At 40.5% G+C, this 14,022-nt stretch overlaps 1 long non-coding RNA gene across 1 annotated transcript in view; it reads right to left on the bottom strand.

Moving 5' to 3' along the window:
• LOC309647423 overlaps positions 1-14,022 on the bottom strand; it is a 290,446-nt gene that overhangs the window by 86,482 nt on the left and 189,942 nt on the right. The window lies entirely within an intron of this gene.

The following is a 14,022-nucleotide window of genomic DNA, read 5'->3' as shown; positions in this document are numbered from 1 at the left end:
TCCCATTCCCACTTTACTCCATCCTCCTGTAATATGTTTGGTGTATGTCCTTGAATATGTCCATATGTACATAATTCTGAAAAATACAGGCATATACTTACATATACATATATATATATATATACACATACATCCCTACATATGTACATACATACAGTATTGGGCTATGGGTCTCATTCTCTTTTCATTTTTCTCTCCTCCACAGCATGACCTACCCATGCAGCTATACGTACCTCTTGTTCATTACTAACTGCTGTCTGCCCTTCCCTTTGATATTACTAGGTTGTCGCCAACAACCTGCTCCCACAAATTGCTGGGGTGAGCATCCTTATCTACCGCCTCTTACGGACCTGGGTAAACTTCCTGAGTTGCACCCAGGCATGGGATTGCTGGGTCATGGGGTGTACACATAGGAATTTTACTGAGTTCTGCTGAGCTGCTCTCGGGAAGATAGCATAGTCTACACTCCCATCTGCATTGCATGCTAATTTCCATCTCCCTACACCATTCTCAGCAATTGCTATCATCTGACTTTCTAATTTTTCCTATGTTGTGGGTGTAAAGGGGAATCTCGTTTTACATAATATGCACTTCTCTAACCGTGAATCCTTTGTCAGTGTCTGGCCTCATCCTGTACCTGCTGCCTCCACACGTGTTCTGGGCTCATCACCTGACATGCGGATTACTATACTATCTCTTCCCCATCTCATCCATCCTGTACACAGCCACACATTAAACTCCCTAAAGTATAGGTTCTTAAAAAAATGTTTAATGATTTTTATTTTGGTTAAAGGTGTGTATCAGTTTGTATTAGTGCAATGATGCAGCACAGCAGAGCCTTCCAAAACGCAGGGGTGTCACACGATGGGTACTTATTACTGGCAAGCGTTTATATGTCTGCTGAGGTTCAGCCAGTCTGGACTGGGCTGGGGGCTCTGCTCTCTACTGGGGCAGCTTTGTTTCTACTGCAGGTCTGTGGGGAAGCTCTGTTCCACGGGTCCTTCCTCCCCCTCCTCCTCTTCCTGGTGGGCTTTGCCAGGGTGTGCTCTTCTCACAATGATGCAGAAAGATGTGAGGCCTCACAAGGCCTAGAGCTGGAACTGATACACTGTCATCATTGGCCAAGCGCAAAGTCAAGGGACAAGGAGAGATACTCTACCTACTCTGAGCCTATGGAAAGGTGTAAATGTAGAGAGGGGGGAGAACTGGAGTCAACCCAATCCACTGCACAGAGAGTCAAGTCTAGACTCTACTGCCTGGATTTCGGAGTCTTCCACTGTCTGGTCTCACTCCAGCCGTCCAACCCAAGCCCCTCCCTTTGGGCTATTCATCTGGGACACATGAGTTCATGGACCTTGGGAATCTTATAGAAACCAAACAAGACTGGGCAATTCCAGACAGCAAACTATATTCCAACTGCAGGCCAAAGTTAGCCTGCCCCCTGCTTCTTTCCCACCACACACAAAAAAGGGGGGAATTTTATGGGCCCACTTGCTATTGGTAGGTTTTACAAAATAAACAGATGTTAAACAATTTTTCCTCTAGGAAATAAACTAAGCTAGAGATCTTCTTTATGGTTTTTTTTTTTTTTTTGTAGTTCTTTGGGGAAAAAGAAATCTCAAGGAATTATTTTCTCAATAAACAGTAGCAACAGTTTATTTTTGTTGGATTGACTTAAATCCTCCCCCACTTTCTTTTTTTGGATTGAGAAATTGACTACAGAAATGAGAAAGAGATCATTTTTTATTCTTTTTGTGTGTGTGGTTTCTCTGGCTGGAAAAGAAAAGCTCTGCATTCTTTCTGTATTCGGTGTACTTCAAAGTTATAAAAATTTAGATAAAGTACATCAAGGTTATGGTTGTTCTAGATTTCAGTCTATTTATAACTTCCTCATATTTCACATTCGTTTGACCTCAGGTTAAAGAAATGCTTTTGAAAAGAATAACGATTTGATCCTAGCAATGGATGTAGCAAAAATACTGGGGTCAATAAGTTAAATTAAAAGGCTTAAAATAAAAAAAGAAGAAGAAAAAGAAGAAGCAAAAACTAGATTTTGCGAACTTTAAGCTTAGGATTGCATGACAATAGGAGAATTTCCTAGCTGTGTTCCTATAAAAATTTTATGGTGTGAAAAATATTTTTCAAAGTTTACCAGAGTAAAAAAATTTGAATTAGAAGGAAGTAATTTTCTAATACTCTGAACTCATTTTCACAGCTTACATATGGTCTCTCCCTGGATTTGTCTTTAGTATTTTTATATATGTATTTTGTTTGATTTCTTTTCCACAAAAGTCTGAGTATCTCCATGTGGGTTGGAGTGTTACAATATTACCTAAAATATATGTTTCAGTGATTTACTGAGAGGAAAAACACAAGTTTTAAACAGAATGTATATGTGATGTTATTTTTAAGATACATGTGTATGTGTGTGTGTCTATCTATATATGTTAATTATCCATCTCTGGAGAGAGAAAAAGAGATACGCACACACACACGCACACACACACAGAGAAAAATGCATAAGAACATGTCTATAAGGAAGCCATCAGAATATTAACAATTACCTTGGGATGTTAACTTTCTCCCTATGCCCCTATTGATTTATTTCCATAGGTTTCAATTTGTCTATAATGAACATATACTGAATACTAAATGGGATTTTAAAAAGAGAGACAGAGAGACATTTAACAGTTGGGCCTTTTCAACTTCTGGAATCCTAAAGCTCCTCTAATTTTGAGAAAACTAATGACAAAACCTTCAGAAGGGGCCTTGTTTGAAGGCTGGAAATCCTATGGCTAGCTGTATTGTTTCATTAGGCAGAAAATTAGAATGAAGAATATTACAGATGGGATAGGATGAGTTTGGATACCAATGATAGCGTTCTTCACCAGGCAGGTCCTCATGGATCCCTAGACTAGTATGCAAAGTGCAGAAGTATAGGTGCCTCCCCCTCCAAAAAAAAAGTATAGGTGCCCAGAGTTCCCTCCGGGTCTGGGCTAGTGTTATCAGTTTCAGGTGCAACTTACATAGGAAAATAGTCATAAGATCAAAGGTCAGGCAGATCTTGCTAAGTGAGATATTAACTTATGCTTAGAAAATTTTTCTTATGCAGCAATACTTTAAAAAATAACCACCTTCACTGAGATGTTATGGATAAGATTAAATACTGACAATATGCATAGGTTTAGAATTTGGCAGATGACATTTTACTTATAAATCAAAATGAATGACAAAGCTAATTTAAATTACTCTCTATTTGGGTTTCCAATTGTAGTTTGTTAAAATTTAGATATCTGAGAACATTTCACTGGAGAAATGATGATAGTTTATGAACAAGGCAATCCCACAACTGGTTTTGAGAATCTCCAGTGTGTTAGCTACTGTACCTGTTGCAAGGAATACAGAGACAAATGAAGAGAGTTCAGCTTGTCACACCTACAAATTCAAGACTTGCTTTGTCCTTTTAAATAATTCTCAGAACTACACATAAAAACGAGGAAGAATGATTAGTGAATGTAGCCACAAGAATAGGCTCTTTGGTTACATGGACCATTTTGCCCTGGATCAAGGCCGTTTATGCCATGGTGAGCTGGGGTGCAAAGGTTTAGCAAATAGGGATTAGGAAACTGTTAGAGCAATTACATCCCGTAAAGTCCCAAATGCCCAGTTTATCAGGATGAATCCAAGTTTGGTTCCTGTTGCCAAAAGAAAAGAAAAAAAAAAAGCGACGCACATGTTACTTACAAGCAAACCTTAAGGCGTACCATCTATTATCAGCAATAAACAGATTTGATTCTTTTGTAAACGAGACTGTCAGGGCCCAGGGGATTTGTCAGCGTCTGGATAATCCTCAAATCACCTGCCTGCCCTATCAGGGATATTAGGAAATTGTCAGTAATAAGGCTGGTTAGCAATCTTCTTGTCTGGTGCATTAAAGATTATTCCACCAAAGCCAGAGGGTCTTAACCAACCAGCTTTCATTATATGTTTCAACGTTACACATTTTATCAAGTCTCCTGTCCATAGAGGCTGTGAAGACTCTGTCAGCTGTGCAAGTTCCTGGGCCCTCACTCCGGGAAACAGGCTGGGACTTTGGGAGTTTTTAATCCAATATGGGATATGAAACAGACACAGCTCGGTGGCCACAAAGATGCTAAAATGCATATGGTATCCCACTGTCCACATACAAACACGGTGCAGGGAGCTCTGCATCAGGTTGAGTTAGGGACCCAGGTCTAGCTGGGTGAGACTGTGTTCTCTTTTCTTCTTTTTGCCTTGTTGTTCATATGATTTAAATTTAGTGTTTTGAATAAATAATACATATACATGATTCAAAAGTTTTAAAATTGCAAAAGGGATACAGTGAAAACCTTTCCCTTCCCTTTCTCCATTTGCCTTGTTCCCGCCTTCTCCAACAGGTAACCCCTGTCCTTAGCAGCATTATTTTATCCTTTCAGAGTTTTTAAATAATTGACTATATGAAAATATGAAACATTTTTATTTTACTCTTCTTTTTACACAAAAGATAGAATATAATACAATTGTTCTGTGCCTTGTCTTTTTTCACTAGCAATGTCTTCTATTATACATAACAAAATAGTTTCTATATTAGTACATTATATTAGTAAAAAGAATAAGGAAATAAACTATTAAGGAAATAATTTATTTCCTTATTCTTTTTATGGTTGCATACTTTTCTGTTGTTTCATGTACCATACTTTAAAAAATCGGTTCCCTGGTGATGAACATTTAGATTTTTTTCCCCAATATTTTGAGATAACAAACCATGATATAGGGAATAACCTTGCACATTAGTTCTTTCACGTTATTACTATTTACTTTTTTTTTTTTTAACATCTTTACTGTTTACTTTTCATAGGGCTACCTGGTAGTGGCCAAGACATGGGCCTCTCTCCCTGGCTGCATACGTTAATAACCAAAATTCCTAATAGATTCTTTTTTTTTTTAATTGAAGTATAGTTGGTTTACAATGTTGGTTTAGTTTCAGGTATACAGCAAAGTGATTCAGTTTTATATATATATATATATATATTCTTTTTCAGATTCTTTTCCCTTATTGGTTATTGCAAAATATTGAGTATAGTTCCCTGTGCTATACAGTAGGCCCTTTTTGGTTATCTATTTTATATATAGTAGTGTGTATATGTTAATTCCAAACTCCTAATTTATCTCCCCACCATTCCCCTTTGGTAACCATACATTTGTTTTCTATGTCTGTGGGTCTGTTTCTGTTTTGTAAACAAGTTCATTTGTATCATTTTTTTAGATTCCACATATAAGCGATATCATGATATTTGGCTTTCTCTGTCTGGCTTACTTCACTTGGTATGATAATCTCTAGGTCCATCCACGCTGTGGCAAATGGCATTATTTCATTCTTTTTATGGCTGAGTAATATTCCATTGTATGTAAGTACCACATCTTCTTTATCCATTCCTCTGTCGACAGACATTTAGGTTGCTTCCATGTCTTGGCTATTGTGAATAGTGCTGCAACAAACATAGGGGTGCATATATCTTTTCGAATTATAGTTTTCTCTGGATATCCCACTCCAGCAGTGGGATTGCTGGACCTAATAGATTCTTATAATAGGCAAATATCTCTTTTATTTCCTCAATGCATAATTTGTGAAGAGACGGCAAGGGATCATTTTGAAGCCTGTCTGTAACTCCTGTGCCACCCGCATTCTCTTATCTTCATGTGACTCCTTCATTTCCTCCCATCACTCAAAACTAACAACCTGGGACTGCTTGCTTTTTTTTTTTCTTCTTCTTCTTAATCTCATCATTTTCAGCTGCATTTGAATTGCTATCATTTGTTTTTTCTCAGAGGTAGGGCAAAGTGGTGCTGAAGGATTTCTTAAATCTTCTTAGCAAGTCAACTTCCCAGCCATTCACTCAACAAATATTTATTTAGCATCTACTGTGTCTCAGGCATCATTTTAGGCATTGAAAATACAGTAGCAAACAGAGTAAACTCAGTTCCCACCCTCATGGGGCTTACATTCTAATGGAAAGCAACACACCATAAACAAATGAGTGACAGAAATGGCAGGCAATAAGCAAATAAGTGTGTAATGTGACTTCAGGCAGTAGTAAGTGCTTGGTGTCTCTATTTAATCAGTTCAGGGGTGGAGAGTCCTTTTCAAATGACATACAGAAAAAGGATTCCCATTCTGGCTTGAAAAATTACTTAAGCTGCTCTCTGTAGAAACTTTCAGTCAAGGAGGTTCTGGACAGAGCAAAAGTTTGTTGATTCTGTCTGACACTAACAGAGACATCTGTGGTCATTTGAACCAACAGTGTCACTTTGGACTTGGAACTGGCGTTAAAAGCACTCTTTAAGAGCCAGTTTGTCTATGGAGGTGTGCTTGGGAAGGTTTTCTTCTTACTAGGTGTGTTACCGGAAGTGGGGTCGGGCTGCTCACCACTCAAAAGCCAATAAAGAGGCAATGTTGGTGGAAAGGAAAGTTTGCTGTATTTCAGAGGCCGGCAACGGGTGCGAGGGGGGGTGTGGACGCCTGTCCAAAGGCCGACTCCCCTTCACTGACAACCAGTGGGCAAGAGCTTTTATAGATGGAGGGAGGAGACTACATGTAGAAACAGCACAGTCAGCTCTGACGGTCATCTTGAAATTGGTCATGTGGTGGTCTGACTGGCGTCATCTTGATTGTTTTAAGTACAGTTAATCTTCCTTTCCGGGGTCAGTTTTTTCCCATTTCCTTGAGGCCAGTTCTCGGAATTGTGGCAGCTTATGTCATGGCTACAGTCTGGTCATCATGTAGTTAACTTCTTCCACCTGGTGAGGGTTTCAGTATCTATAAAACAGGTCCTTGACTATGCTAATGACTAAACTATTAGTATTCAGTCCTGTTGAACTGTTTTCCTTTGTTTCTGCATTTTCTCACTTCTCTGATTAAACTTATTTGGCTAAAGTTTTTCCATAGACAAAGGTAGGTGGAGGACGTGAGGGGGAAGGACCACAGGGTCCTGCTCCGTTTCAAGTATATTCATTTCTTGTTGCTGCTGTATTAAATGACCACAACCTTGGTGGCTTAAAACAACACAGCTTTATTATCTTAGGGTTCTGGAGGTCACAAGTCCAAAATAGCTCTCATGGGGATAAAAGCAAGGTGTCAGCACGGCTCTGTCCCTCCTGGAGGCCGGAGGGGAGAAGCCGTTTCCTCGCCGTGTCCAGCTTCTAGAGGCTGCTTACATTCCTTGCCTTGTGGCCTCTCATCACTCTGACCTTGAGTCCATGTCACATCTTGTTCTGACTCTGATCCTCTTGCTTCCCCGTCCCAAGGACCCTGTGATTACATTGGGCCCACCCACATAATCCAGGATAATCTCCCCATCTCAAGATCCATAATTTCATCAAAACTGCAAAATAACATATTCACAGGTTCTGGAAATTACCATGCAGACATCTTCGGGGCTATTATTCACCCCACCACGTAGGCAATTAAGAAACAGCAACTGAAGATAACTTTTAACATATAAAGTGAATTAAAATAACAGGGAAAATTATGTAAAGCAGCAGCCCCCAACCTTTTTGACACCAGGGACCGGTTTCGTGGAAGACAATTTTTCCACGGATGGGGTGGTGGCGGGGTGATGGTTTTGGGATGATTCAAGCGCATTACATTTATTGTGCACTTTATTTCTATCATTATTACATTGTACTATATAATGAAATAATTATACAACTCACCATAATGCTGACAGGAGGCGGAGCTCAGGTGGTAATGCAAGTGATGGGGAGCAGCTGTAAATACAGATGAAGCTTCGTTTGCTAGCCTGCCACTCACCTCCTGCTGTGAGGCCCAGTTCCTAACAGGCTACAGACCGTTACAGGTCTGTGGCCCAGGGGTTGGAGACTCTCTGATGTAAAGGATAATCTTGGCAGAGGATGCCTCAAGACTCAACACTTTGAGTTGGACAAATTAATTCTAAACATCTGCCCTGTGCCATGATATGTTCCAGGGGCTTGGGATACACCAGTGAACAAAACAGGCAAAAATCCCTGTTCTCATAGGGCTTACATTCAACAAAGACATTACAAATAAGCCTATTATCTAGTAATTTAGAAGTGGATAAGTGCTTTGTAAAAAAGAAAGTGGATCAGGGGAAGGGTTGGGAGAGTCCCCAGAGAGTGTGTGGGAAGCGGGGTGGGGGCGGGGGCGGGGGTAGGGGGAGAACCTGCGTATGACACTAGGCGGCACTGCAGCACAGTTTTGGAGGCTGAGGTTAGAAAAGGATCTTATACAATCAGCATTTGAGAGCCAGAAGGAATTTTAGAGGTCAGCTAGTCTAACTTCCTCAGTTTATAGAGAGAAAGCTAAGGCTCAGAAGGTCCACAATGTGGTCTCTAGTTATTTTGCATTTGGCCTAAATTTGAGAGACAGTCTCCTTTCTCCCAAGAAAGCCAGACATAGTCACCACCTTATCAAAGGCAGCGCCTGCCAGGAGGTAAGGCTGGGAGGGTTTTGTATCAGAGCAGCAGGAGGGATGGATGATTTCAGAGTGCAGTTCCATCTATGCCACTGTTGAAAAATTATTCCACAGAACTTCTAATATTCCTCTTTCTAAGTGCAACATTCTGAAGTCTTGAATCAGTGACACTGGCCCTCCAGCCTTTGAGACGCAACTTTGGTGAAAATAACCTACATCAGCCAGACACCAAAAGGAAGGGGAAAATGAATTATAATAAAGAGGCTTTGGTGTTTGTAACAAAAGAATAATGCAGCTTCATTTTCCTAACTGTTATGGCTTTAAATGGTTATTTAAGCTCGAAATGGTTGTAGTAAACCATGGTTTGATCAGATATTTTTATCCACTATCTCCTTGGGTGTGACTATTTTCCAAAACTGTAGTTGTAGTTGAGCCAGTACGAAAACTCAATATTTCGACGGTTAACGGTGAGAGTTATTCGAGTCTCATGACATAACACCACGTGGTAACAATGTAACGTGTTTCCACTCAGGAGACCTTTATGTTGTAGGGCAACACTGGTTGAGACTTGGCCATTCCTGTGGTTTACAATCTGGAGCAGTGTTCTCTCTGCTTGCTCTGCTTTTCTCCTAACACTCTCAGGTTCACTCTCCACGTCCCGGGAGCTATCCCGTCTCTGCAGAGCCTCCTGGTTTCCCTGCCCCTGTCACATAGAGGGAATTGCAGCATCCTTTCTATTTCCATATCCCTTTTCTCCATATCACCAGCAGACCTCAGAACCCACCCATTTTTCCCCCTTACACCTGTCTACCTCTTTCATGGATAGCTTCTTTTCAAAATCTCCTTTTTAAAAAATTAAAAATAGAACTACATATGATCCAGCAATTCCACTCCTGTTTGCATTTTCTTACGCAAAGAGAATGAAAATCCTAATTAGAAAAGATATATGCAACCCAATGTTCATAGCAGCATTATTCACAATAGCCAAGATATGGACGCAACCTCAGCGTCCATCAACAGGTGAATGGATAAAGATGTGGTATATACATACAATGGAATATTACTCAGCTATAAAAAAAAAAGAATAAAAAATTGCGATTTGCAACAACACGGATGGACCTGGAGGGTATTTTGCTTAGTGAAGTAAGTCAGACAGAGAAAGACAAGTAAATACTAGATGTTTTCACTTTTATGTGGAATCTAAAAAATAAAACATGAATGAATATAAGAAAACAGAAACAGACTCATGGACACAGAGAACAAACTAGTGGTTACCAATGGGGAGAGGGAAGGGGGGAGGGGCAAGATAAAGGGGATTATGAGGTATAAACTACTAGGTATAAAATAAATAACATACAAGGATGTAATGTATGGCACAGGGAATATAACCAATATTTTATAGTAACTTTAAATGGAGTGTAGTATATAAAAATACTGAATTACTATGGTATACACCTGAAACTAACATAATATTATAAATCAACTATACTTCCGTTTAAAAATAAATAAATAAAAATAAATAAGTAAATAAAATCTTTTTTCTTATTTGGTAAAATATGAACATCATAAAATTCACCATTTTAACCATATTAAGCGTACAGCTCAGTGGCGTTAAGTACATTCACACTGTTGTGCAAACATCACCACCATCCATTCCCAGAACTGTTTTCATCTTTCAAAACTGAACTCTGTACCCATTAGACACTAACTCCCTATTTCCCCTCCCTCCAGCCCCTGGCAACCCCCATTCTCCTTTATGTCTCTATGAATTTGACTACTCTAGGAGACTCATATAAGCGAAGTTGTACAGCATCTGTCCTTTTGTGACTTGCTTATTTCACTTAGCTTGATGTCCTCAAGGTCCATCCATGTTGTAGCACGTGCCTGAATTTCATTCAGATTAGCTTCTTGAGGTCAGGAATCATGTCGATAAATGTTTGAGTTGAAAAAAATGGGTGGATGTAAAGGTAAAGTAATGAGATCTGTAGATAATCTCAAAAGAGAGGAAGTTAACACTGACTGCCCCGTGTCAGCAGGGTGAGCGCACATGACCTGCTGCTTCACCTCCACCTTCCAGAGCTCATGCAAATGTCTCTTGTGAATGACCCCAACCCGGTACCACACAGGCAAGGAAATTCTGGGAGAAGTGGTCCTAGCCGAGCTGGGCCGATACTGCGAAAGCCACCACAATGTTATTAGAGTGTAGTCCAGACAGGAGAGAGCATCCGTGTTGGCCAGATACAGATAAGAACCAAACTCTCTCTTTACAATTTTACATTTCTGATAACTGGAAGAATTTTCCACAGATGGTCTCTGGCTCCATGCCTTTCAAACTTTGTTTCTCTTCTACTACTCACACTTCTGGTGTCAGGTGCCCCAGGGGCACATCCTTATTGGGGTATGACCTCTGACCTTTGCATCTTTATGCTGGTGAGTCAGCACAGTGGATAGCAGAATTTCTGAAAGCCATTCCTAAACCAGGACTGCTAGTAATAACCAAACATGGAAATGATTGCAAATCACATAAATGTATTCTATTAAATCTAAACCAAATATATCGCAGCTCAGCTTCTCCTTGGCCAGACTCCCAAAATACCTGCAGCCACTCCAACGGCACCCAACACAAAGGAAGCCCAAGAGAGGAACAGTTGAAGTAGATGAAGAAAGTGTCTTAACCAATGGTAGTTAAAATATTTTACTTTGGTACAGTTTACAAAAAAAAATGCCCTTGTGAACACATTGGTGGGGACTTGGAGGGGACCAGTGCAAGTCAGTGGCCCTGAGGCTTAACTGGCTTTGGGTAAATTTGCATCTTGCTCTTTCTATGCAAGGTATTATTTGAATTGATTTTTGTTTTAATTTTTTTTTAAATAAATTTATTTTATTTTGGCTGCGTTGGGTTGTTGCTGGGTGCGGGCTTTCTCTAGTTGTGGTGAGCGGGGGCTACTCTTTGTTGTGGTGCAGGGGCTTCTCATGGCGGTGGCTTCTCTTGTTGTGGAGCACGGGCTCTAGGCGCGCAGGCTTCATTAGTTGTGGCACGCGGGCTCAGTAGTTGTGGCTCGCAGGCTCTAGAGCACAGGCTCAGTAGTTGTGGCGCATGGGCTTAGTTGCTCCACAGCATGTGGGATCATCCCGGGCCAGGGCTCAAACCCGTGTCCTCTGCATTGGCAGGCAGATTCTTTTTTTTTTTTTTTTTAACACACTTATTGGAGTATAATTGCTTTACAATGGTGTGTTAGTTTCTGCTTTATAACAAACTGAATCAGCTATACATATACATATATCCCCATATCTCTTCCCTCTTGCATCTCCCTCCCTCCCACCCTCCCTATCCCACCCCTCTAGGTGGTCACAAAGCACCGAGCTGATCTCCCTGTGCTATGTGGCTGCTTCTCACTAGCTATCTATTTTACATTTGGTAGTGTATATATGTCCATGCCACTCTCTCACTTTGTCCCAGCTTACCCTTCCCCCTCCCCATGTCTTCAAGTCCATTCTCTACGTCTGTGTCTTTATTACCGTCCTGCCCCTAGGTTCTTCATGACCTTTTTTTTTTTTTTTTTTAGATTCCATATATATGGGTTAGCATACGGTATTTGTTTTTCTCTTTCTGACTTACTTCACTCTGTATGACAGACTCCAGGTCCATCCACCTCACTACAAATAACTCAATTTCGTTTCTTTTTATGGCTGAGTAATATTCCATTGTATATATGTGCCACATCTTCTTTATCCATTCATCTGTCGATGGACACTTAGGTTGCTTCCATGTCCTGGAAGGCAGATTCTTAACCACTGTGCCACCGGGGAAGCCCAAAAAATAAAAATAAAAATAAACTTTAAAAAGAAAACAGAAACACAGCAGTCCTGATGAGAATGGGCACAGCTGCAATTTCTTCAAGCAGAATCTGAAAGAAATTGAATCATTTAGCAAATAAGTCATTGGAGGTTGTATTTTACCTAAACAGCCGTAAGGACCAGGGCATTTTTAGTAAGGATAACAACTCATATGGCAGTTCTCAGAATTATAATGAGGCTGGAGGAACGTTTTCATCTTATATTTATTAAATACCTACAGGTTACAAGTCATTGAGCCAGGTGCTGTGGGCACACAGCAATGACAAGATATACCGGGTCCCTGCTCTCAAAGAGCTCACATTCTATTCCTATAGATGGTGTTTCTAGACCAGAGCACTAGCAGCCTTTCTATGAGTGGGATTGCCCGAACATCCCTAGCCCTGCACCCTAAATGACAATAATGCTCTCTGAAAGCCCAGCTGATTATGGGCAGTAGTTCCCTCCCACCTTGAGAACCACCAGGGGAAAGGCAACAATAAGAAAGTAAATTCACAAATTGATAAATAAACATTGTGATGAGGGCTGTGAGGGAAATGATCAGGTTGCTGTGCCAGTGAAATAGACCAGGGGGATACTCTAGTTTGGGTTGTCAGCTCAGGCTCTTTGAGCAGGTGGCAGGTAGGGTAAATGTCCAGGAGGATGCGACAGTATAGCCATAAGCGTTCTGGGGATAGGAAACAGCATGTGCAAAGGCCCTGAAGTGGGAGGGGGCTTATCGCACTAAAAAAACAAAAAACAAAAAACAAAAAACCCACAGAAAGAAGATGGGTGGGGCTGAGATAAGGTTGAAGGGACAGGCAGGGGCCAGATAGAGTAAGGACTTCAGGGTCATGGTGAAGAACTGGGGTTTTATTCTAAATGCTTCTGTCAAAATTTCATAAATAACAGAAGTAAAACCAATGAATCCCCGAAATAGTAATTGGTAAAAGTTTATTGTGCCCACATCAAAAAGACATTTTGCAAACTGGGAGCACTCAAACCAAAACATGGAATGAGGCTCGGGGATATATTGTTACAAAGCAGCTTATTTAGTGAGAAAGTAGTGACTGTTTATTCTTCACAGTGATTGGTTACAATACTAGAGTTTTCTTCAATATAGGGAATTGGTCAGTGGTTACCTTGGGAAATAGTTCAAGTTTTTGCTTGTCGTTTCCAGAGGCATAAGCAAGAAATGACCTAGGTCAAGTTGTCTTGCAAAACAAGCTAAATTAGGCTTTGCTTGTGTGATGAAACAGATTTTGTCTGCTCAGGGAATTTTCAAGGTTGTTCTTCATTTGTTTTTCATTTTAACACTTCTCATTGGACGTCACCAAAGATTTTTAAGAAAGGAATTGGTGTGATAATAATAATGAGCAGTAATTAACATTACTGAGCACGTGCTCTGGGCCAGAAGAGGTTTTAAGCTCTCGGTATATTAACGCAACATATCCTTATAATAACCCTATGAGGTGAGTACTATTTATATTCCCATCTTATAGGAGGAAACTGCAGCAGGGAGAGCTTAAGTCATTTGTCCAAAGTCACACAGCTGGTAACCTGTTTTAATATCTTAGCATTCTCCTGACTGTGAAGCCCGAGTTTTGACAGACTGGCAGGAAGGAGTTGGAGTGAAGCGTTGTGTTCGCTGCCCCGTGTCTTCAACAAGCATTTCTCTGGCCCAGAAAGCTGCCAGCAGCATCTATTCTGACCC

The sequence above is a fragment of the Balaenoptera physalus genome (assembly GCF_965194825.1).
Source record: "Balaenoptera physalus genome assembly, chromosome: 18".
In the NCBI taxonomy this organism is placed as follows: Eukaryota; Metazoa; Chordata; class Mammalia; order Artiodactyla; family Balaenopteridae; genus Balaenoptera; species Balaenoptera physalus.
Note: the sequence above shows the minus strand (reverse complement) of the source record. Positions and strands in the feature narration are given on the sequence as shown.